Consider the following 22,026-nt stretch of genomic DNA (forward strand, 5'->3'; position numbering starts at 1 on the left):
CCCAGGTGGAGATCAAAGTGCATGTTCTTCGGTATTGGGCGAACGCGTACACCAGATCTCCAAGAAGGAGATGCTGGGTGCGCGAGTCGTAGGTGTTTAAGTCAACCAATGCCCGCAGGGGTTTGGGTGAGCCGGGCACGTTGGCTGGCAAGGTGGCCTTCAAAAATTTCTGAAACAGTATTATTAAATTTCTGAAAACAGTATTATTAGTCCAAGTCTCCGTTCGTGAGGCAGAGGTATGGAGCAACGTAGGTAACTCTAGCCTCCTCGGTCCCGGGGGCGTATTCCCAAACCATATCCCGTAGGGGCCCAGGCCGACGACACCCCCTAAGCAGGGGCGCAGCCGATGAGGTTTAAAAATTGCAATTTTTTAACCTCCTTGGACGCAGCACCGTGACGTCTCTACCTATACGTGCGCGACTTCATGGGAGGTGGATTTTTTCTTTTTTCCGCCTCCCCTCGTTTCGGTTGCTTTGCGGGCGGCAGATGGTTTCGCTCCGCGGGCAACTTGTGTTGTGCTATTTATATTTTTATTCCTGCTATTTCTTGTTTATACATTTGTATACTTTTTTGCGTGTGTGGCTTACAGTTGAGGCACGAGCTGTGACACAATGCGCGCGAATTAAAAGGCCAGGCACTACAGAAATATATATATGTGGTAGCTAAAAATACGTCGCAGGAAACAGACACAAACTGCTCATCTATACCCATCAGTGGATCTCTAAAAGTTGCAATTTTTTGCCGCTATTTGGACTCCGAGATCACTATCGCAAAAATAGTGCGCCAAGGAGTTAACTTTTTTACTTAGTTTTATCTCTGCTGCGACTACCGTGACTTCAAGCTCACGGGCAACTACTCATTAGTCCCAGCGAAAAGAATATACGTATCTGAGTGAGTGTAACACTGCATTAAATTAGAGGCCATGGGGCCCTGGGGTAGCAAGGATGAGGAGAAAAGGGGAAGGTCGCAACTCGCACAATGAACACAGTTGCAGTCTTGAGGTCCTAATCGCAAAATGAACACATTAAAGTCAGTCAGTGGCAGCAAAACGCACATTTCACACTGTGAACAATGCGGTTCACACTGAAAACAGTGCACGCTGCAGACAGTTCACATTGTATACCGAACGGGGAAGTCGGCCAGGCTGCTACACCAATTTGTAGAATCTGTTTTCAAGGGCGTACTCGGTAATTGCTTCTAGTGCATGTGGGATCGTCACGGACCCGACTATCACGTTCCTGTTCAGTCGCAGGGGCGGGACCTAGAGTTAAAAGCTGGTGGCGATTACGGTCGAATAATGGACAGAGCCAAATAAAGTGGTAACGATTTGGTGTGCCTTCCCGATTACAGGGGGGGAATCAGCGCCATTAGGATCCTGCTGGAGCCGTCTATTTATAAATAACGTAACTTATGCAGCAAAATCTCTGTGTACCCGCCGCGGTGGCTCAGTGGCTAAGGCGTTGCGCTGCTGAGCACGAGGTCGCGGGTTCGATTCCCGGCAGGGGCGGCCGCTTTTCTGATGGAGGCGAAAAGCAGAAACGCCCGTGTGTACGAGATTTCGGCGCACGTTAAAGATCCCCAGGTGGTCAACATTCATCCGGAGCCCTCCACTACGGCGCACCTCATCGCCTGCGTTGCGTCGGCGCGTTAAACCCTACAATCAATCACTCAAGTCAATCAAAATCTCTGTGTCCATGAAGCACAAATTGTTAAAAATAACTAATCGACATTGGCAACAGCGTGAGTGGTAGCACGCATGATTACTGATATCAAACTCGGCCTGATGGCTTCAGTGAAGAGACTGTGGTCAATAGCACTGTACAGAACACACATATCAAACTCCTCGAGTACTTCAATTGCTGTACAATCCAACTATTACGTAGCCCTTGGTTGGTATATATTTTCGGTATTGTTTCCCTAAATTGTTATGACCAGCAGTGCAAATCATGCTGAATTTATGACCGAGTGTAAAACGTGTACGTTTGAGCTGGTGTCTTTCTTATCAATGTATCACCCTTGCAAGAACGATTGACACCTTCCATTGCTGTTAACAAAATGTCAATGTTTTCCTTAGTGGCACTGTTCCTGATAAATAATTATGCAATTAAGGTAATGTTAACGAAATTAAATGTAATAGTGCTTATGAAAGTGCCAAAATGTAGCAGCTCATGCAGCTGCAATATTTCGCAAGAGTAGGACAGTTTGTAAATGTAGTCATGGGTAATTGGCTGCCTTTCTTGTAATCCTTACCTGCAGCACCGAATCGTGTTTTGAGCTGTGTATATAGTGAAAGAGCACCCAACTCAATTGTATACCCTTCTGTGTGCTGTAGAATGAGCTTTCAATGGGGGTGTTTGCTTTCCGGACTGTGTATAATTGCCACACGCGCGTGAAAGAGTCCGCCCGCACGCGCGCACTTCGAGCACCGAGTCGAGCGCTTATTTAGGAACACAATCGGAGGTGAGCGTCAACTTGCAGGTGCGCAAGAAGAGCGCGGAGAGATCAGGGGCTCAGGTACAAAGGTTAGCTTCTACCACATGTGCGTCAGCTTCCCCAGCGCCGCAGGCCAACCCCGACCACGGAGCTAAACCATCGGCCGCCTGCCAAGCAGTCGAAACGAGGGGAGGGGGAAAAAAGAAAAAATCCACCTCGCATGAAGTCGCGCACATATAGGCAGAGACGTCACGGTGCTGCGTCCAAGGAGGTTAAAAAATTGCGATTTTTCCGAGATATGGTTATGGTTACGGGATATGCTTTTGGAATACGCGTCCCGGGGTCCCCAAATGGGCACCAGAATCATAAAGGGAATAGCTTTCCCCATTCGAAATTAGAGCGTCAAAAGTTGTCCTCCCGCAATAAGCAGGCCTTGCTTTCACTAAGCCCCTCTAGGTTGGCAATGTGTCTAGGCATCTCTGAAGAGCGAGGCGGCAAAAATGGCTTTCACCGGCGCGAGCGCTCGAATGCGTCCACAGGGTAAGAAGACCTAGAGTACCCAAATGGGTACCATCAAATTTCATAACATTCGTTTGCCTTTAGGCTATTGTAATTGTTTGCACCTGTGTTTATAGATAATGAACCAAATGAAATTGCGTTGTAGCAATTTTGTAGCATTTTCGAAGCATTGTAGAATTTCGAAGATATCGGTCCTTGCATTTCACACGCACTTAGACCCGGAGGACCCACATAGGTACCATCAATTCTATTACTTTTTGTTGCTTGTTTGCTATTGTAATTTTTTGTGTTTATTTCTATGGATAATGAGGTGAATAAAGGTTTGTTACAAAAGAGTTTTGTATTTGCGCATTCTTGAGACTGAAGAGGCTAGAGATCAGAAGTGCTCGAATCAGTCTAATCATACATTGTTCTTTTAGGCCCCGATGGCGGTTAGAGATGCGTCGGAGCATGTGCGTAACTTGAGTGAATGTCTTGGATAATTGGATAAGGTTAGATCGTTCCGCGTATTTGCTTGTATGGTGAGACCTAGAAGTTTGATTGAAGAGCTGGGTTTGATGTCCTGGCCGTTCAACTGTAAGGAGATGGGCTCAATAGGTCGCAAAAGTGGGTGCTTGCGCACAATTATTAATTCTGACTTATGAGTTGTGCATTGAAGACCCAATGACAATGCGTTAGACTGCACAATGTCCATGACTTCTCGGAGAGCATCTTGTATGTTTCATATAGAGTCAGTATCTGTCTATATGGTGATATCATCTGCATATAAAGCAAGATGTTTGTTGGGGATGACATCCAGTTGTTTGGGCACGTAGAGTAAGGCTAGATTGAACAGAAGTAAGAACAATACGGATCCTTACGGGCTTGCCTCGATCACCAAGCAATATAGGTTGCGACGTGAGGTCGCCAACTTTCAGGATACCCTGGCGTTGGGTTGAAAAATCTGAAATGTAGTAGACGCGATGTCCACGTCCAGTCTGATTGAGCCGGGAGAGAATAGTTGAATATAAAGCGTTATCGAAGGCGCCTTTATGGTCAAGTTCTCTCGGAAAATGACGGGTAGCCGGCGCCAAGACTTCTTCCTTCAAACAGAGGAGGAAGCATTCGACTATAAGGAAGCATTTTCTAGCACAAAAGCTTCTTTTACGATATATGCTTAACAAACACTGACGGTCAGCAAAGAGAGAAAGACCATCCACAGGGATTTTTAATGACCGTGGTACAGAAGACAGAAAGGCCCCCTACTCTTCTGTGGCTAAAGATATAATCGCGAAAGGTTGCGGCTGTCAGGATCTCAACCCTTTCGTCAGTTTTAACGAGCACGTGCAAGTCTTTTGAAATGTTTATTCTCAAATGTCTAATCTAAACTGAATAATTTGCTTTCTGCGAAGAGACAGAGAAAGAGAGGCATAGAGAGAGAGAGAGAGAGAGAGAGAGAGTGTGTGTGGGTGTGTGTGTGTGTGTGTGTGTGTGTGTGTGTGTGTGTGTGTGTAACTTTGTTACGGATGAACTACTACTCGAGGTTTAGGACAAAGAGGAGAGAGATGGTATGGAGGTCGAGAACAGAACCAAAAGTATAGAGCACCGTTTAGAGGAGCTACTTGCCTGGCCCTCTATTCAACTCCCGCTGATCTTGAGGTAACGAAGCTTGTCAAAGCCGCCTCTTATGTTTCGTTGAAGGTGGATAATGCAATGTCTGAGTTGTTCTCCCTTGATATAACCTTTGAAGGGTGCCCTGAACGTAGAAGGGCCATGCAGTCACAAAGATAGTTCAAGTAGTCAACCAAGACAATTGCTGTCTCGTACATGCCGGAGTCGGTTAATACTGCAGTCGCAGGATTATGGAACTATACTGAAATTTAACTTGAACCTGCCATATTGTCTCTTCTGTGTAGGTTCTGATTGATGTTTTTGGTACACGCGAGCTATCAGGCCCAGTCGCTGGAACGGTGGCCTGTCCATTATGGCGCGCAGTCGTTTCGTTCCAGATGGGTAGCCAGTGTTCCACGCTATGGCCCGTCCCTATATTGCATTCATACCGGCTCTCTTGGTGCGAGGAGAGTGGTTTCTATGATTTCTTCAGATGTGTTTTGCTGACACGATTTTAGGGCCTATTCATTGCCATCTTTATCAATATCTTATTTAGGTCGACTGCGGGACGCAGCTCTCTCGCACTGACATTCACCGCTCTCGTCTTGTGTTTCCCGGGTGCACCCTTTGCATCGGTATGTTGTTATTTGACCCCTCTATCGAATTAATGGTTTTCCCCTTCTTCTAGACCTTTCTCTGGCTGTCCCTTCTGTGACGTTGGTGTCCACCGGTTGACAGTCCGTCTAAACGTCATAATAGCAAAGTTGAGGATTGTCTTATATGCTGCCCTAATGATTGTGTTGGTTTTCTTTGATTCAGGTAAATTTGTAGTATGGTAACTAGGCTCTGCAATATTCGGCTCATGATCAGTGACTGAATGAGTCTTGCGGTTTTTTTTCTTTTTCCTTTCCTGATTTTCCGTTGGGTAGGCGTTAGGTAATGTTGGCAATTTGTTAAAGGTTTTCTCTTTTTTGGCGATTATGACTCCGGCTCTGGCGCTTCACTTTGGACCCACGCCGGGCCATATTACAAGACTGCTTTCTGGGAAGACGTTCGCACATATTTAGGGTGATTTTTAGGTTGGTTGCATGGTGCCCTCCGTCGTTTGCCAAACGGAGCTTGCAGTGGAGTCAGAACCAAGGTAATATAAAAAGTTCTTGGGAGGTTCACGTAATTATACCGCCTACACTGGGTTTTCGTAGCTTGTCCCTCCATGCAGTCCTTGGCCCACCCCTATCGTGTTTACGGTCTGTTGGCGGGGAAACGGGGCAGGGACAAAAGGGTGGCCTCAGCTAGAAATCAAGAAACATGGCAGGAGCTGTTTGGGACAGGCGTTCCTGTTGCAGTGGGTACAACCAGGCTAATGATGATGACGATGACTGGGTTTTTTAATTTGTTTATTTTTATATTCGACGTTTTTCTTGATTTCTGAGGGACAGGAGTTAATCATTTGCCCCTGTTTTAGTTTGGTGACGGAATGTTGGTGCCGGAATCAGTTCCTGTGGAAAACACGCCGGGGTGGTTCAAGGCGTTGCGCGGCTGAGCCCAAGGGCGTGGGTTTCACTCCCGGCCGCGTGGCCGTTTTCCTTATAGAAGCAGAAAACTGAAACTCCCGTATGTCGATATTTTGGTTTACATTAAAGATCCTCAGGTGGTCGAAATGATTCCCTCGCCCTCCAGTACGGTGCGCCTAGTAGCCTAGGTGCTCCTTCCGCACGTGAATTAGCGAAAATTTGAAGTTGCTTTATCTGACGGGAGATGGTTTGGTGTGATGACGGCGCTTGCGGGATCGGCTGGCGATGGTGCCTTTTGAGTATGGTCCCACCGACTGTGTGTTGAACGAACTTTACTGCGAAAGATGCGTGTCCTTTCTTTTTTCTCCACCATTGTAATTCAGTGGCCGCTGCGCCATTTTCCAGAAAAAGGCCAGCCCTCGAATCTTTACGCCTTAGTCGTACCTTCCTGGTGGCAACGGTGACATATTTCCGCGACCGCTTAATGAGCACGGTTGATAGAGGCGGGCTTGAAGCAACGGGGAAAACAAAAAAATGGGCCTAATATGCTATCGCGTTAAAATCCGACTTCACCGGACCTAAAACAACATTCTAAGCAATATAAATTCTCTCCTACCTAATGGTAATTTATATTCTTGCAATATAAAAGAACGAAGACGAAGATATTACTTATTTTGTACGTATATATGCAACAAGAAGATAACACTTATCTGAAATAGGGAAAATTCCACTTCCAAGCACCAACGTATCATAAGTTAACGAGTTGCAAAACTCAAGGTGCGCAGTGTGATCTTACGAATGTTATGGTGTGCGCCTGTCTATCAAACTTGTAATGCACTGGTTGCTCTGGACGCTCACCTGTGATGTAGTGATATTTGTTACTAGTTATCCCGCCTAATCAAAATGTCCCGGAAATTACGGTGGGATTTAGAAAATTCGGCCTCCTTCTCAATTGAGATGCGAAGAGAGGAAAAAGCGGGGCTCGTGGTTTTGACTAGCTTTAGGTTGGCTTTCTTAGGTCTGCCCTTTTTCTAGGACAAAGTGGGTTAAAAAAATCAAAGCCGTTCCACTCAATGTGAAAGCTGTCGGAAGTGCAGAACAGTGATTCGGGATAATGAGTGGTGGCGCCATTATGCGCTCACTCTTAAAACCCATCACGCGCTTCACCGTGCTGTCTCATTTATCTCCTGATGAATTCTACAGAGGTTTGTCCAACGTATTTCAAATTTCCCGCCTTCGCAGGGTTCGCGCGCACCCTTCCTGAAACTCCGCCATTGGGAATTCTGTTCTTTTTGTGGTTGCTTTACTTCCCTCACGTGCCGATGTTGCACAGTCGGTTTTTCGCTAACTATCGTAAAAACCAGACAAACCAGCGGTCCCGATTAACGCGGGCGTAGCCGGTTATTATTTTGCCTCATATGTACGTACAGTTTTCTTTGCGATAAACAACGGGGAGTTGTATGATACGCGTCAGCGGTTTACACGTTTCGAATGATACTGGCTATATAAGCCGCTTCACATTCGAGGCCTCTGTGGGAAGCCGTGGTGACAGCCGCTATGACGGAATGCCGTGTGGCTTTACTTGGGTCCAGCGAGTGAGCTACTGCGACAATGTGAGCCCCTAAAGTGCTCTGCACTTGAAAGCGGAGAGTTCTTCATGCATCACCAGCCTGTCTACGTTCACTCCAGGGCATACGCCTCTCCCATAATCTCCACTTGTCCCGGTCCTGTGCTAACTGCGACCAATTTTTCCCTTTCCCCGCAAACTTCTTGATCTCATCTGCCCATCTAACTCTCCGCCACCCCCTGCCACGCCTTCTCTAGGGATCCACTCTGTTACCCTTCATGACCAACGGTTATCTTGCCTTCGCATTACATGCCCCGCCCACACCCATTCCTTCTTGTTAATTTGTAGTAATATGTCCTTAACACGTGTTTGCTCCCTGACCTAATCCGCTACCTCCTTGTCCCTTAATGTTACACCTATCATCTTCTGTTCCATTGCGCGCTGAGTCGTTCTCAATTTAAGTTGAACAATTTTAGCGAGCCGTTAAGTTTCTGCCCGGTACGTGAGTACTGGTAAAATGCAGCTTTCATACACGTTTTTCTTAAATGGTAATGGTAGGCTGCCATTCGTTATCTTAAAATGTATGCCGAATACACTCCACCCCATTCTTGTCCTTCTAGTTTAATCTGCCTCATGGTTGGGATCCGGGGTCACAACTTGGCCTAAGTAGATATATTTCCTTGCCACTTCCCCTGTGCAGCAGTGGCGTAGAAGTACAGCATCCGCTTCGCATGACGAAGGACTGTAATTCGGATCATGGTGCCACACAATTCCCACCGAATTAAAAAAATACGCGTGTTTATAGAATTTCAGAATGAGGCTTCGCTTACGGCCTCACCCCGGCGAGAATTGCCGGTAACGCACTCCCTCACCAGAGGAATATTGGGAATACTGGTATTTAAATGGTTACAACGACCATGAATACGCCAATTTCTCCGGGCAAACTAAGCTAAATAATGTTCACAATCCCCCTCCCAACGTTCACAATCCAGAATGCCGAAGACTGAAGCCGAACTCCACCTCAGCGAAAGTTTAAAGCCAACGCCCGCGCTACGAACCGAAATGAAATGCTGCGGGCCCCGAACGCGATGGTAGTGCAATAGGATCTAACCGGAGTCATAACGCGAGCGATCCAGGTTCGAGTCTGACTACGGGAAGCGTTTTTTCTGTTTTATGTTATTGTTCTTCGCCGCCGGTAACCCAGTACCAGACAAGCCTTTGGGGTGGCGCAGTGGTACGTCGCCGGTTTTACAGCGCGAAGGTCCCGGGATCGATTCCCGGGATCCTTCTACTCAGACTTTGTTCTGAGGCGCGCACTCCCATCAGCAGCTCATGGGCTCCTTGCCACTTCGCTACATACACACTGACAGAAGAAAGCTCCAACAGCTGTACTGTTAAGAAGTAGAAGCGATAATTGCACATACCAAAGAGCACCTATGCTGAAGGCTGCCCAGGTGACGTCTGATTGTTCTGAGTGCTGGTATTTTTCTTACTAATGCATAAATAAATACTACAAGTTTACAGTTGGTATTGACAAAATAGTTTAGTAGGCAATTTCTAGGGTTGGCATCATTGAAACCGGCATTGACAGCGCCCGCCGTGACTGCGCATGCGTCCACATCTCGCAGAAAAAAAAACATGACCAGCACCGGCGTTGGGTGTCTGCACCGTAACCGCCCAATCTTGATCGTGGCATCAGCCGATATGAACTATCACACTGACATTCTGTGCTGATGCTTCACTTCCCTTGAAAATTCCACATCACCACCGCAGATTGGAGCCACCGTTGCGAAAGAAACGGCACGACCACGACAGGCGTTTAGGTAGCGACCTGAACATGCTCGGTGATTCTGTCTGCCATTATTGTGTTGCATGTTTAGCTTTTTAAATTCTTTCTGACCCCACTGCATCGGCTTTTTTCAGTGCATGGGATGACAACTCGAGTAGGCGAAGATTTGTTTTTTTCGCCTGAAATGATAGGAAAACAATAAAGAGCTGCTTGGTCATATCATCGGTTTGAATTCTTGTGATAGTGGGAACTGGCACGTATATTGCTTGATGGGTTCGTCAGCGAGTATATCAAGTAAAATAGAAACACCCTACTCATGCCATAACCGTTCGATTTGTGAGCTATTTGGTTATGATAACGGTGATTACAATAGAAATTGAGTGCATGAAATCCACCTCCGAGTACTCAGGACAATGTTGTCTCCGGCGTTTCGTGGTGGCGGGCACAAACCTTTTCGTTGTATTTGTATGTTAATAAACAACGCACGCTTCGGATATGCACCTTCTTTCACGCAGCCATACGGAAATAAAGCCAATTTGGGAAAAAGAGAACGTATGCCATACAGCCTGAAGAAAAATCCACACGAACATTGTGAGCCTTCCAGACATCTCCAAACCTCCTAGTAAGACGAGTTAGATGCTGAAGAAAAATTAATGCCTTTAAGAAAGAAAAAACATTCATCTGATACAAGTCAGCAATAACGAAAGAAATAGAAGACAGCCGCTTTGTTTCCTGATGTACTATGCGTGTGTATGTTCCCGCGGCTTGGTGCGTAGCATTACAGTGTTGAGTCTTCATAATAGTGTATCAAAAATACTGTTGGGAAGCCTGCGCAATTTCAATACTTATCGTGGAGGTTTTTGCACTGAACTTTGGAAATGAGCTAGGAAGGACGAGTTACACATGATATTCTGGCCGGTGCTTTTAAAAAGGTCGTTCTCTCCCTCCACATGTGTTGCAGACTTGTGTGGGATGCAGCTTGAAAGCATTCAGAGGTGTCAGAAGCTTGCAAATACGCTGTAATTACTGAAAATACGCATTTTATTGCACAAACGCATAAAAACAGGCAATTTTTAGCCATGGCAATGAAGCCCCTCACAAGCGGAGTGCCGCAGACAACACCGGCGCTAGTGGCTAAGGCAGACGTCAGTATCCTGAGGCGCCAATAAAAGATCTCAGCGCGAATAATACCAGGTACAATCGTTAACTTCTCAATCAGGGCGCATTGAGCGGCCAATTTTGTACCCGCCATTTCACTTTCGTGGATGTCAGAAGTTTGTTACAAAGTTTGTCAGTGCAATACAGCTGCAACGTAGTATTTTGTGAGTTGTAGGTACATACTGGCAACAGGCACAAAAAATTTAAATCGCAGAAACATAACAACAAATTCAATTTCGTCGCCTGTTAAGATGCCGAAAAAGAAGAGCCGACAATAGGATAATTTTTGAAAATGTGTCCTGCTTGCAATTGGTATTGGTATCCCTTCTGCCAACCAAACATAAATTGTTCACTCATATAGAATTTTTTTAGGCTGGACAGAAAACAATATCTGTGGCAATTGCTACAAGTTTGTGTTTTACCGAGGAAAAAGTTTCGAATTACGCGCGATTCGTAGGATACACCCGCTATACTGCCGAGTTAGCGATGGTTTTTAGAAAAAAAATATGGTTCGTCCCTCTTTAATAAGAACCTGTAAAACACGAAAGTGAAATGTGTCTTCACAGGAGCAGTTGAATGCATATTGTGCTTCGATATGAACTTGCACATCGCTATTTATATTTTGCCGGTATGGCGCCGCTATACGCATCAACGTTAGACACGTGATTTCCAATGCCGGAGCATAGCCTAATCAGTCTGAAACCACTGGCGCTCGAAAAGCGTCCGTGCGAACGAATCCAAACGGGTTGTCAGCGAACCGTTTTGTGAACACACAGTCCGCTGCAGCGAAAGGAGCACCGGACCCTGCCACGACGACGACATCGCCAAGTAGGCATCGATCTTACTCCTTGGTCATTGCCTTACACGCTTCTCCAGAGGTGACGCTGCGCGACCCCCATACACATAGGTGCTTGCATCGAGGCGCAAACTGTCCGTGCTCATTAGCGTCATGATGCACTACTTCACTTCGCCTCTCCTAGACGGCGGCACCACCTGAAGAAAAGGATATAAGGCGCGTTTGTCGTCCTCCTTACGCGTATGGACATAGCGCAGTCGGGAGCGCATTTCGTACATCCACTTGTGGAGAAACAGTTCGTGTTTCAAATCCCAGCGCAGCCGCGTCAATCGAAGTTTTTCGGTCGGTGCAATGTCTATGACGAATATGACGTCAGTCAGATCTTGATGGACCCTGGCATAAAACACTTTCGCGTTAAAAGATTGTTTTTTTTCTGCAAATTAGCTCCCGGCACCTTACCTCGAAATTTTGGTGTCCAAAACAAAAATGTGTACAGTGCCCGTGTAGCGCAGTGTCTAAAGCCTTCTGCTGCTGAGCCCGCTTCGCTGTGGAATTCCGGCCGCAGTAGCTGCTTTTCCGGTGGAGGCGAAACGCAAGAACACTTGTGCATCCAGATTTTTGTGCACGTTAGAGATCTCCAGGCTGTCACATGGGTTATACGCGCTTGACCCCCGCTTCTGGATGTCGATCCCATGCCTGAAACTCAGACCTAGAATTTCTCACACTACTATTACAAGCAGTGACTAATTTCTCGGAGTACCCCCAGCCCCCAAAAAACAACTGCCGTCCTCTAACAATAAAGTGGCTGACTTCTCCCTCCTGTCAGTAAACACTCCGAGACCATCCACTTGATTTTGGAGGCAATACTTTGGATGGTTCCTATCTTCTCTATTTTTATGAGAATCGCCGGGAACTTGTTCGCACATGGCGGAGGCACAAGAATAATACTGTTCCAAGAGCTGAATCGATGGTCTCAGACAACTTGTAACTTGCCCCACATTCTCCGCAGGGAAACCTGGGTCACTCTCTGTAACCGACTCCAAGACAAACGTGGCTGTACCGGCTGGTACATCTCCTCAGCTTCTTTCTCGGCTTTGTACCACCAATGTAGTCATCCACATTCACATCAGCAGTATGTTTTCCAAGCATCCCAACCATCAAAAGCTCGAAGAGAAAAAGAAATTTTTCTCCTAGTGCAACAGTCTCTCCTTCTGATATACCGATTGATTACACGGGAGCTCTGAATATCACTCTTACCCGCCGCGGTGGCTCAGCGGCTAAGGCGTTGCGCTGCTGAGCACGAGGTCTCGGGTTCAAGCGGCCGCGGCGGCCGCTTTTCTGGTGGAGGCGAAAAGCAAAAACGCCCGTGTGTACGAGATTTCGGCGCACGTTAAGATCCCCAGGTCAGACTGAGAAGGAACGTTACTGGTGGTCTTGAGAGACTCCGATGCCCACTTTTCAGGGGTGTGACGAAGCCGCGGGCCCATCCCAGGTTCGGACGGGAAGTCCCAAGCTCGCCGCCGCATCGCTGGTTCTCTGGACAGCCCATAACTGACATGATAACTCGGAACTTTGTAGCTCAGAGCTCCACTCTTCTTCGGTGCAGCTATTCGGGCCTCTCTGCAATGAGGGGCATCCCCAGACCATGTGCGGTAAATTACTTTTCTGTCCACATCTCGGCAAGTCCGGACTATAGCCGTCTGCATTTATGGAATGAAATAAAGCCAGGTTTGGATCCGATCCTGTCTGAACCATGCACATTGTGATAGCTTGTGGGCTGTTTAGTTTACCGTGGGGAGGAGAGTAGTCTCTCCTGTCAAGGTGGTCAAAATATTCTGGGACCCCCCACTACGGCACCCCTCGTCGCCTGCGTTGAGGTGAGCGTAGTGGGGGGTCATAGAATCAATCAATGAATACCTCTCTTCGTTCCCAATTGGCACTCCATGAACTTCAGCAATCCTGTGTTGGCTTACTCGAAACAACAGCCCTGAACGATGACTCCTTCAATTTTACTAGATCTCTTCAAGCTTCACTGGCTTGACATGACCCTTCCTTCACAAGTACTGCAAGCAAATAAATTCCTTATGCCTAAGCTCAACAAACTACCTATGGAAACGAGTTCGATGGCACTGAAAAGCAGTTCCATGCCAGCTCACGTCAGATCTCAAGGTGGTCAAAACGAATCAGCAGCTGTCAACTGCGGCCTGCCTCAGAGCCCTGGTGTAGCTTCGACGCGTTAAACCGTGCAAGTTTGAAAGCAAAGCTTCACTAAATTCGTCCAGCGGTTCCATCGCCGTGGAGGAAATGACCTCCATTTGACCCCACCTGCAGCACACGGGACTCGACGGGCTGAGTTCTGCCGTCGACGGCGTTCCCCAGCCGAACAGCACCGCCGCCAGCACAGGCTTGGCGTAAGCGCCCTCCGCACAGGGTTCTGCAATGCAAGCGCACGACCAAATCGGATGTGCATGACACCGGTTCCGACAATTTTCGCTGGAACCCCGCAGTAGTTTTTCGCACCTCCGAGAAAATATCTCCACCGTCACCGGAAGGTGATCCGGTTCATCTGGATACCACTTTCGGCAGTTGCACCCCTTCTAATTTTTGTACAGGCGATTTACGTCTCGACCACGCCGGAGGCGTCCCTAAACGTAGCGGCCATAGCGCTTCCCGGTAGAAAGGGCGGCCGGCTCCGCACCTCAGCCGCCATCGTGGCGGACACCCAAACTGGATATGTTCCTCACAGCATGGTTTGGACCTCCACCCCGACTTCGGAAAGCGCACCGGAGTTGCATCGATCCTTCAAGAGCGCCGCGTTTACGGCCGCGGTCGCTCGTCGAGAGCGGGCAACAATTAACTTAGGGCGGCCTGCGCCGGCGCGGTGTGCCTAGCCGCAGCTGCCGACGAGGGCGCTGGCGCCTGCTCCTTAAAAGGGGCCCTGAAAGGCATTTTGAGCACACTAAATGAACTAGCGCAACCGTTAGATTGGGTCGTCAACGTCCTCTGTGCCAAGTATTACTCTTTTACGCGCAGCGGAAAGCTCACACTTTTGTTGCAAAGTTTGTCGTTTTTTTCTCACCCTTTCCTTCGTGTTTTTGGATGCTGCCATCTTCACATGTCTACATCATCGATTCCCAGATGTTCGTCATGAGCTAGACATCCTGCTATTGGGCGGCTTTTTCACGCACTTCCGGCAAAGAGATGAGTCGTCTGCTCAGCGTCGGCTCGCCGGCTGATCTGCCAGCGGAGTGCCGGAGTGCTTGGGCATTTTACGACAAACGAAACAAGTGTAAAACAAACGCTTAACCGTTTATATTGAATGCAACACGGCCATGACACGACATGGATATTCTCTTACCTGAGTACGTTCCATAAAGAAAGCGTTCAAGCCCCGTGGCACTTCTTTCGTGCAATCGCAGAGAACGCCCTGAGCCGAATGCCCGGGTTTGACGCATACATTTTATTCAGCTTCAAAACAATCCAGAGATGCGTTTCTAACGAATACAACGTCACAACATGCGTTGAAAGTCTGAACCACGATTGGCAGAGGATGGGTTGCCTCCTGCCCGTCGTAAATTCGGTACTCACCTCGCGCGCGGTTTGCGGGGACGAACAGCAAGTCACTTAACTCTGGCGCACAAGCCGATGGCTTTTAGCCACGCACACTGCACATACCCCATGCGAGGTTGAGTCGTACGTCGCTCGAGAAAGATTATCCAAACCATGGGAAGAACTATCCATCCGCAGAAGCACAACGTCGCATTTCATCGCGAAACAAAGGCGTCCACAACACACACACCATCGCCTCCTGTAATGCCAAACGCATCTCGCACTTCCCAATAGGAGTGGGTGGTACGCCTGCAGTGCCCACATGTCGCGAGGTGGGGCCCCAAGCTGAACCGGGATCACGGAACCGTAACTGACTTCTGGAGCGGTTTGTGCCTTGTTGCCAAGGCAACCGATGTTTGAGATTGTCAAAGAAATGGCGCTCGCACCAGCGCTAGAAAGCTCAGAGCCGCGGCGGAGAATGTTTTGCCAACGTTGCCGCTCTCCACCACGCGTCGCCCCAAGCTGAACTGGTCACATGATTGAAGCGTTTTGTGCACGGGTTCTGTATCGGTTCAAAATGTCTTTTTCACATGCCGCCAGCAGGAATTACCACCGCCGCAAAATAAGACCCGGCACCAGCGGGGCCACATCTGATACGGCGCTTTTTGGATAAACAGTGCGCGGTGCATCAAGGGAACGAGCGCACGACCCTCCCCGTGCGGCTGCGAGTTCGCCGCCGATAAAAAGTCATGTGCCGCCAGCAACGTACACCGCGAAAGGGCAAGGCCAGGCCGCCGCATACATGCGGCCAGATGTTTCGTTCGCTTTTCCAGCCTTGAGCGGAGTGCGTGCGGGATTCATGGTGTCAACAAAGCTTGCCCGTAGCAGACGACAGTCTGACAGCGCAATAGCGGAAGTACGTCACCGCTGCGGAGCGCAGCATCATGGGAGGCAAGGCTCGCGCGCTGTCAACAGCGGAGAGTAAGTCGAAAGGAGGAGGAAACTCGGAGCGACGATAATGCGCGGTTCTTGATTTACGATTTCTCAGCTAATACTCATCGCTTTAACAAAATTCTTGCGGGAGGAGATTGCAAATACATTGCTTTATTTGGGTGCATGTACATCCCTGCATCGGCGGCAGGTATTTCAGGACCCCTTTAACAATTTTGCCGCCTGAGACGCGCTCCGCGGGTCCGCCGCGGGGGCACAAGAGGCCTTCATGGCAGCCTCAACCCCTGCCCAATCCAGAAGCAACGGACTTCGTCGTTGTGCTCAAACCCAGGTTTCAGCTGTCCCTCGCCGATACTGTCCCTGAGACGGGGCCGGTCGCGCGCTCATCGCCCACCTCGGACCAGCCGCGACACGGCTAATCACTATTATGATGGTTCGGGAACAAAACCTCATCTTAGTCTACAACTCGCACCCGCACATAGCGGACAAACTTATCGGTGAGTTTGCGGTTTCCTCACCCGCTAGACCGGTGCCCCTGTTCGGGTACTTGCTTGCGCACACTCAAGACTCCTGTTATGTAGTGGTGACGCTGCGCATCTCCGACACCGAAGCCGCACTTCATGAGAGCCTTCGCTAGCCTGAAGGCGAGATTCCACACCACACGTCCACCGACTGGGCACCACTATTAAAGTGCGCCTGACCTTTTCCGGCCACGAGATAGAGAGAGAATGCATTTAATGGTAAACGCGAGGTTAGCCGAGCCAGATTCCTTAACATGCTACGCCATATGAAGGAAGGAAAACATAAGGGTCTGTGAACTAACTAACTAACTGAAAATTAAACAAACTAATTATAAACATAAATAAATAAAGTACGAGGTGATGCACACGAGTGCTCACGCACATACACAGAGTTTGGAAGTTAAGTTGATCACAGCTCTTCTTCCAAGCCAGTACTACACAACAACACCAACAGAGCTTCGGTAGCCCGTACGGCCTTGCGTGGGTCCGACCAAGGGCCCAAAGCTGCCCTTAGTTTAAGGCCTGCGTGGTGTGGTATACACAAAAATGTTAGAAGAGTCTGCCTTGGCTGGTATGTCCCTTACGACGCCCTGATGATCCCGTTGCAGCCGTACAAAAAACGTGCCAGCCTGCGGTTGTTGCCGCTCTCTTAGGCATCGACGTGACGCCTATACCGGCCCCGAACCAGACCATTGCGGCATCTGCGGAAAGACGTTGCCGCTTACGGATGGCGCCCTTGCCCCACATGAGTGTATGCCCAGGTGTGCCCTGTGTGCTGTTTCCAACGTCACCGGGGATCGGCGCTGTAAGGAACGCTACAGGGCGCCGCCACCAACGCCGTCCACTCCTCCATCGGAAAGTCAAGCCCGCGGCAACAAGCGAAAACGTCGACGCCCACGGAAGCCGCGAAAGTCGGGCTCTTAGAAATCGCCGCAGGGGCTCAGCCTCCTGCCACCAACCCTGACCTGCTCCCGCGCCCTGCAGAGGTGGCTATCGGGTCTTCCCGGCGAGGCCTAACTTAAGACGGACCTCCGGCCAAGAAGCCGAACGCAGGGCAGGCTTCTCCCGGCCCATCGAAACCCAACCAAACCGAACCTGAATTCAAACCCGCTGCCCGCTGCGCCGCCCGCGTCAGGCAAGGATCTTAGATGAGCTGCTCGGGCGGGGCATCCTCTTCGCCGAAACCTACGTGATCCCCAACCCAAATCGCCAACCCCTTCCACTCCCACACGGGAACAAATTGAATTGCCCAGGTTACAGGCCCAACTTGCTTCGTTAACGCAGACGGTGGAGGAACTTGCGAACCGCTCGTCCTCTCCTAATCCGACACCCTTCGCGCAGGCGCCGGAGGCGATGGATAGTTCCCCCTCCGAATACAGGGACACCGCGGAGCATCTCGGCCCGCTTGAGGCGCGCTTAAGCAACTCAGAGGCCCAGATGGCATCCATAGGGACCATGATCGAGGATTGATTGGCTGCCGCCTCCAAAGCGTTTTTTTTTACTGCATCCCGGCCAAGCTGGCTGCCCAGATGTCCCAACTTGCTGTTAACCCCCGCCGTCCTATATGCTTAAGCGAGTATCTCGTGCTCAAGCACACCGGCCCCTTTCCAAGATGACCGAGGTAGATAAATAGTTTAACAGTTCGACTGCGGCCTCGGAAGTCAGCTCAGGATCGAGCCGTGGAGCCCCTAAGGACCCTTTTGCTCCCCTGGATGCTCCCCAAACATTTAGTGTTAACGATGGCGTGCGACGGCCCTATATCGCGCCGCGACCGTGCGAATTCGGCTCTTTTTACAATCATAGAGTGGAATTGCCGGGGATTTAGGGCACGTAATCAGCGGACTGCTCTCCAGCGCAACTTAGAAAATTATCCGCAGTGGCCCGCGTTTTTGCCCTTGAGGAGTCGGGCGAGCACGTTGCTGTCAGAAATGATGCCATGTAACAAAGGGATGCACACACTGCACTCTGCGTAGATAAAATAATACACCGCCAAACCGGTGCATGTCGACTGCGATCCGCTTTATTCGTATGTTATGATGATAACCCTTCGACTTAAAAAGCAGGATCCGTCTTTACACATCCTCAACATCTACAGTTGTCCCAAACTGCCTAACGTAACTTGTGCTGATGTTTTACAAAAGCCCTTACGGTGGCAGTCAGGGCGCCGCTTGTCATTGTAGGTGCCTTTAACTCCCCCGAGTCCTCACTGGGGTTACCGTAAGGAGACACGGCGTTATAGAAAGTTAAAGTTGGCGGGCCGTATTTCCACCCTGGGCCTCACTGTCCAAACGGACGCCGTACACCCAACCCGCATTGGTAATTCCTTACTCGGGACACATGTCCTGAACTCACACTTACCAACACATGAGGCATGAAGAATGGCTCAACACCGATGAAGCCCTCGTCAGTGACCGCTGCATTCTTCTCACTACAATTCGGACGCATCCCCTTACCGTCCGCATCAACAAGCGAAACTTCCGGACTGGAACAAGTTCTGTTTGGAGTACACGACTCAAGGCTCCCTCGCTCAACAAGGCTACGCCACTTGGTCTCAACACCTTGTGACGTAACTCTCCAAACTAAGCGGACGGTTCAGCTCTCACAGGCCATGCCGGCGGTGGATAAATATCTCCTGCATATTGTACGAGCATCGGCATAGCTTAGTCCACCGCTGGGGCCGAGAGAAGCATAACCGAATGCTGAAACTTCGTAGCAGCCCCCCACAAAAAGCCGCCGAGTACGTGGCCCAGCTCACTGACTCCTATTGTGTAGAACGCTGCAACAATACCGCCAAACATTTGTCCAACCGCAACAAGTGGCGTTTCTTCAGGGCCCTCATCGACCCTAGCCAAGCACGCACACAATCGCAAAGACATCTGCAACGCACGCTCCAGGCCTACGAGGGTGACGTGGATAAATTGGCACAAGCACTTGGGAATCTCTGGCCCGCAGGACCCCATCGGACCAGCGTTCTCATTGCATGCTCAATGGTTGCTATCAACTCCACGATCTGAAGGCGGCCCTGTCGAAAATGAAGCGAAGAACGGCGCCGGGTCGAGATCAAGTGACGGTTAGCCTTCTCGCTAACCTCCCATATCCAGGGTACCTTCACGTCCTCGACTACTTCAATCAAAGTTGAGAGGGGCGCGAACCGCTACTAGTTGATTTGAAAACGGCTCTGGTAACTTGTATTCCCAAACCGTGCAAGTCTATAAAGATTGAAAATCTACGCGCCATTTCCTGAACCTCGCGTTTGGGGAAGCTTATAAAAATAATGGTTAGAGATAGGCTGTCCGATTACCACTAGGTCGAGCACACCTTTGCCGATACTATGTACGGCTTTCGTGACGCCATTGAGGCAGTCGAGCATCCAAGTATCGATAAGGTAGCCCTTGCCTTAGATCTTAACGGGGCTTCTGATAACGTTACCCACGAAATCATTCCTACCCATCTGTCCCAAACGAACTGTGGGCATAATGGTTTAAGGTATATAGGCCAGTTCCTGAAGGAACGGCAGACGTACCTCAGCATTCAAAGCAAAGAGCTTGGCCCATATCCTCTGAATACTCGAGGAACACCACAAGGAGTGGTCCTCTCTCCTCTTTTGTTCAATCTCGCCATGGCTCATCTCCCCCCACTGCTGAAGGATATTCCCGGTGTACGGCACGCTCTGTACGCCGACGATATCACGCTGTGTGCAACCCAGGGTTTTCTTGGCAGCATTGAAGCAAGCCTGCAGCATGCAGCATTGGTCGTAGATGAACATGCCCGCCCCTGCGGCATCAAATGTTCCCCTGTACAATAGGAGCACGTGCATCTTCGCCCCACACCAAAAGACACGACTCAAATCGTATTTTCCTTGATCACCGGGCCTATCCCGGAATGCGAAGAAATCAACGTTTTGGGGCTCTTCATGCACGAGAGCAGAAAAGTTGATACAACCCTGTGCAAGTTACGTATGGTCTGGGATCGAGGGGGCCGCATGGTCCGTCGGGTCTCTAACAAGCGCGGGGTCTCAGAAGCCGCGATGCTTTGCACCTCACCAACGCTTTCGTGACCAGTCAGATCCTCTATTTGACACCCTACCTACGTTTGCGCAAATGTGAAGTGCACACGCTCGAAGGCATTCTCCACAAAATATACAAGCGCACCCTCGACCTCCCGATCTCTACGTCTAACCAGCGTCTTGCACATTTTGGCATGACAAACATGTACTGGGAACTCAAAGAAGCCCACCTCCATAACCATAACCTGCGGCTTACAAATTCGCACGCTGGGAGATGCCTCTTACAACGCCTTCATATCTCCTACACCTATGAGGAAGAAGGGCGGACCACGATCCCAGAGGACTGGCGTGGTGCGTTGGATATCCAGCCTCTGAGACAAAACATGGCTAGGGGGACTCACGAAGGCAGGCGAACTGCGCGGGTTACAGCCTTGCAAGGACGCTATGGGTCCCGTCTCTGTGTATTCTACACGGACGCTTCCGGCCATCACCAAGGGGCGTAGTACAGGGCAGCCGTAGTCCTTCAAACGTGCCTGTTCAAGGGCTCTCTTTCCGAGCGCCGGACATTACTCACGCGGAGTAAGTCGGCATAGCTCTCGCCGCAGCGGACCTTGTGGGATCCGTCCACCCCCATGGACGAGACTCGAGCATCAAGGTAGGGGAGAAGCGACCGTGAAGGTCTGCATTTAATGGAACGTCGAGCGGTAAGGTGAAGAGGAAAAACAGCGTGCGCTCATGCAACCCGAGACGATGATGATGCCAGCCAAGAGAGATAGGCCGAATGCCATCAGGTCGATCAGGTTAGCCCAACACAGCAGGTTGATGGCGGTCGATCGCGATGGAGCTGTGATCTCAACAAGATTCTACAGACCCCACATCTCAGACCATTATTACCTATTCGCGGAGTGCGTGCCAAAATCTTACGAAAGGTTGCATCACCATTCGCGCAGCTGGAATCCTCCAGGGCTGTTATTATAAGGTTAAGGCTGAAAGTTAGGGCTAGTTGGTGTTGACTTACAATTATTTTACCAGCTAAAACGGATATGGACCCAGAAAGAAGTAGACAGGACATAGTACATTGTGGCACTGTACAATGTTTTTATCATTTTTGTCATTTGTAAGGGTTATCTTTTTAGCACTCTCGGTAGGGGTTTCATATATTACATGTCTCAAGTAAAAGATGTTCAGTTGAACGTACTAGCGAGTGTTTTCGTCGACTTCTTTCTAGTCGCTGTCCGTTTTTCGCTGGTAAAATGGTTTGAAATGTTATTATATTGACCGCCTAAATGCACGTTTCGTCATCTGGAATCCAGCTCACGCAGGACTAGGTGGTAACGAGGCTCCGATCCTCAGCCCGCGCGCTTGATTCCCGGACACTCCTGGCCCTCCATCGCCTGACGATCCAGAACGTAATCTGGTCACCTCATTTCGAGACATCTCAGCGAAATACAAATCGAACAGGCTCCGATTTCCGCCTCGGCGCCGGCCTGACTTAGGCTGGCGAGCGCTGGCTCTTACGCCTATACACTAACACGATATTGTGCCCGGCGATACTTTAGCATTTCAATCCGGCCTCTCGGGAATGCCAGACTGTGATCATCCGTTTGCGGATACCTTCCAGATGGTGTGGGCA

Source organism: Haemaphysalis longicornis, unplaced genomic scaffold, assembly GCF_048455015.1.
Source record: "Haemaphysalis longicornis isolate Haplotype H1 unplaced genomic scaffold, Haemaphysalis longicornis Haplotype H1 scaffold_6, whole genome shotgun sequence".
Taxonomy (NCBI): domain Eukaryota; kingdom Metazoa; phylum Arthropoda; class Arachnida; order Ixodida; family Ixodidae; genus Haemaphysalis; species Haemaphysalis longicornis.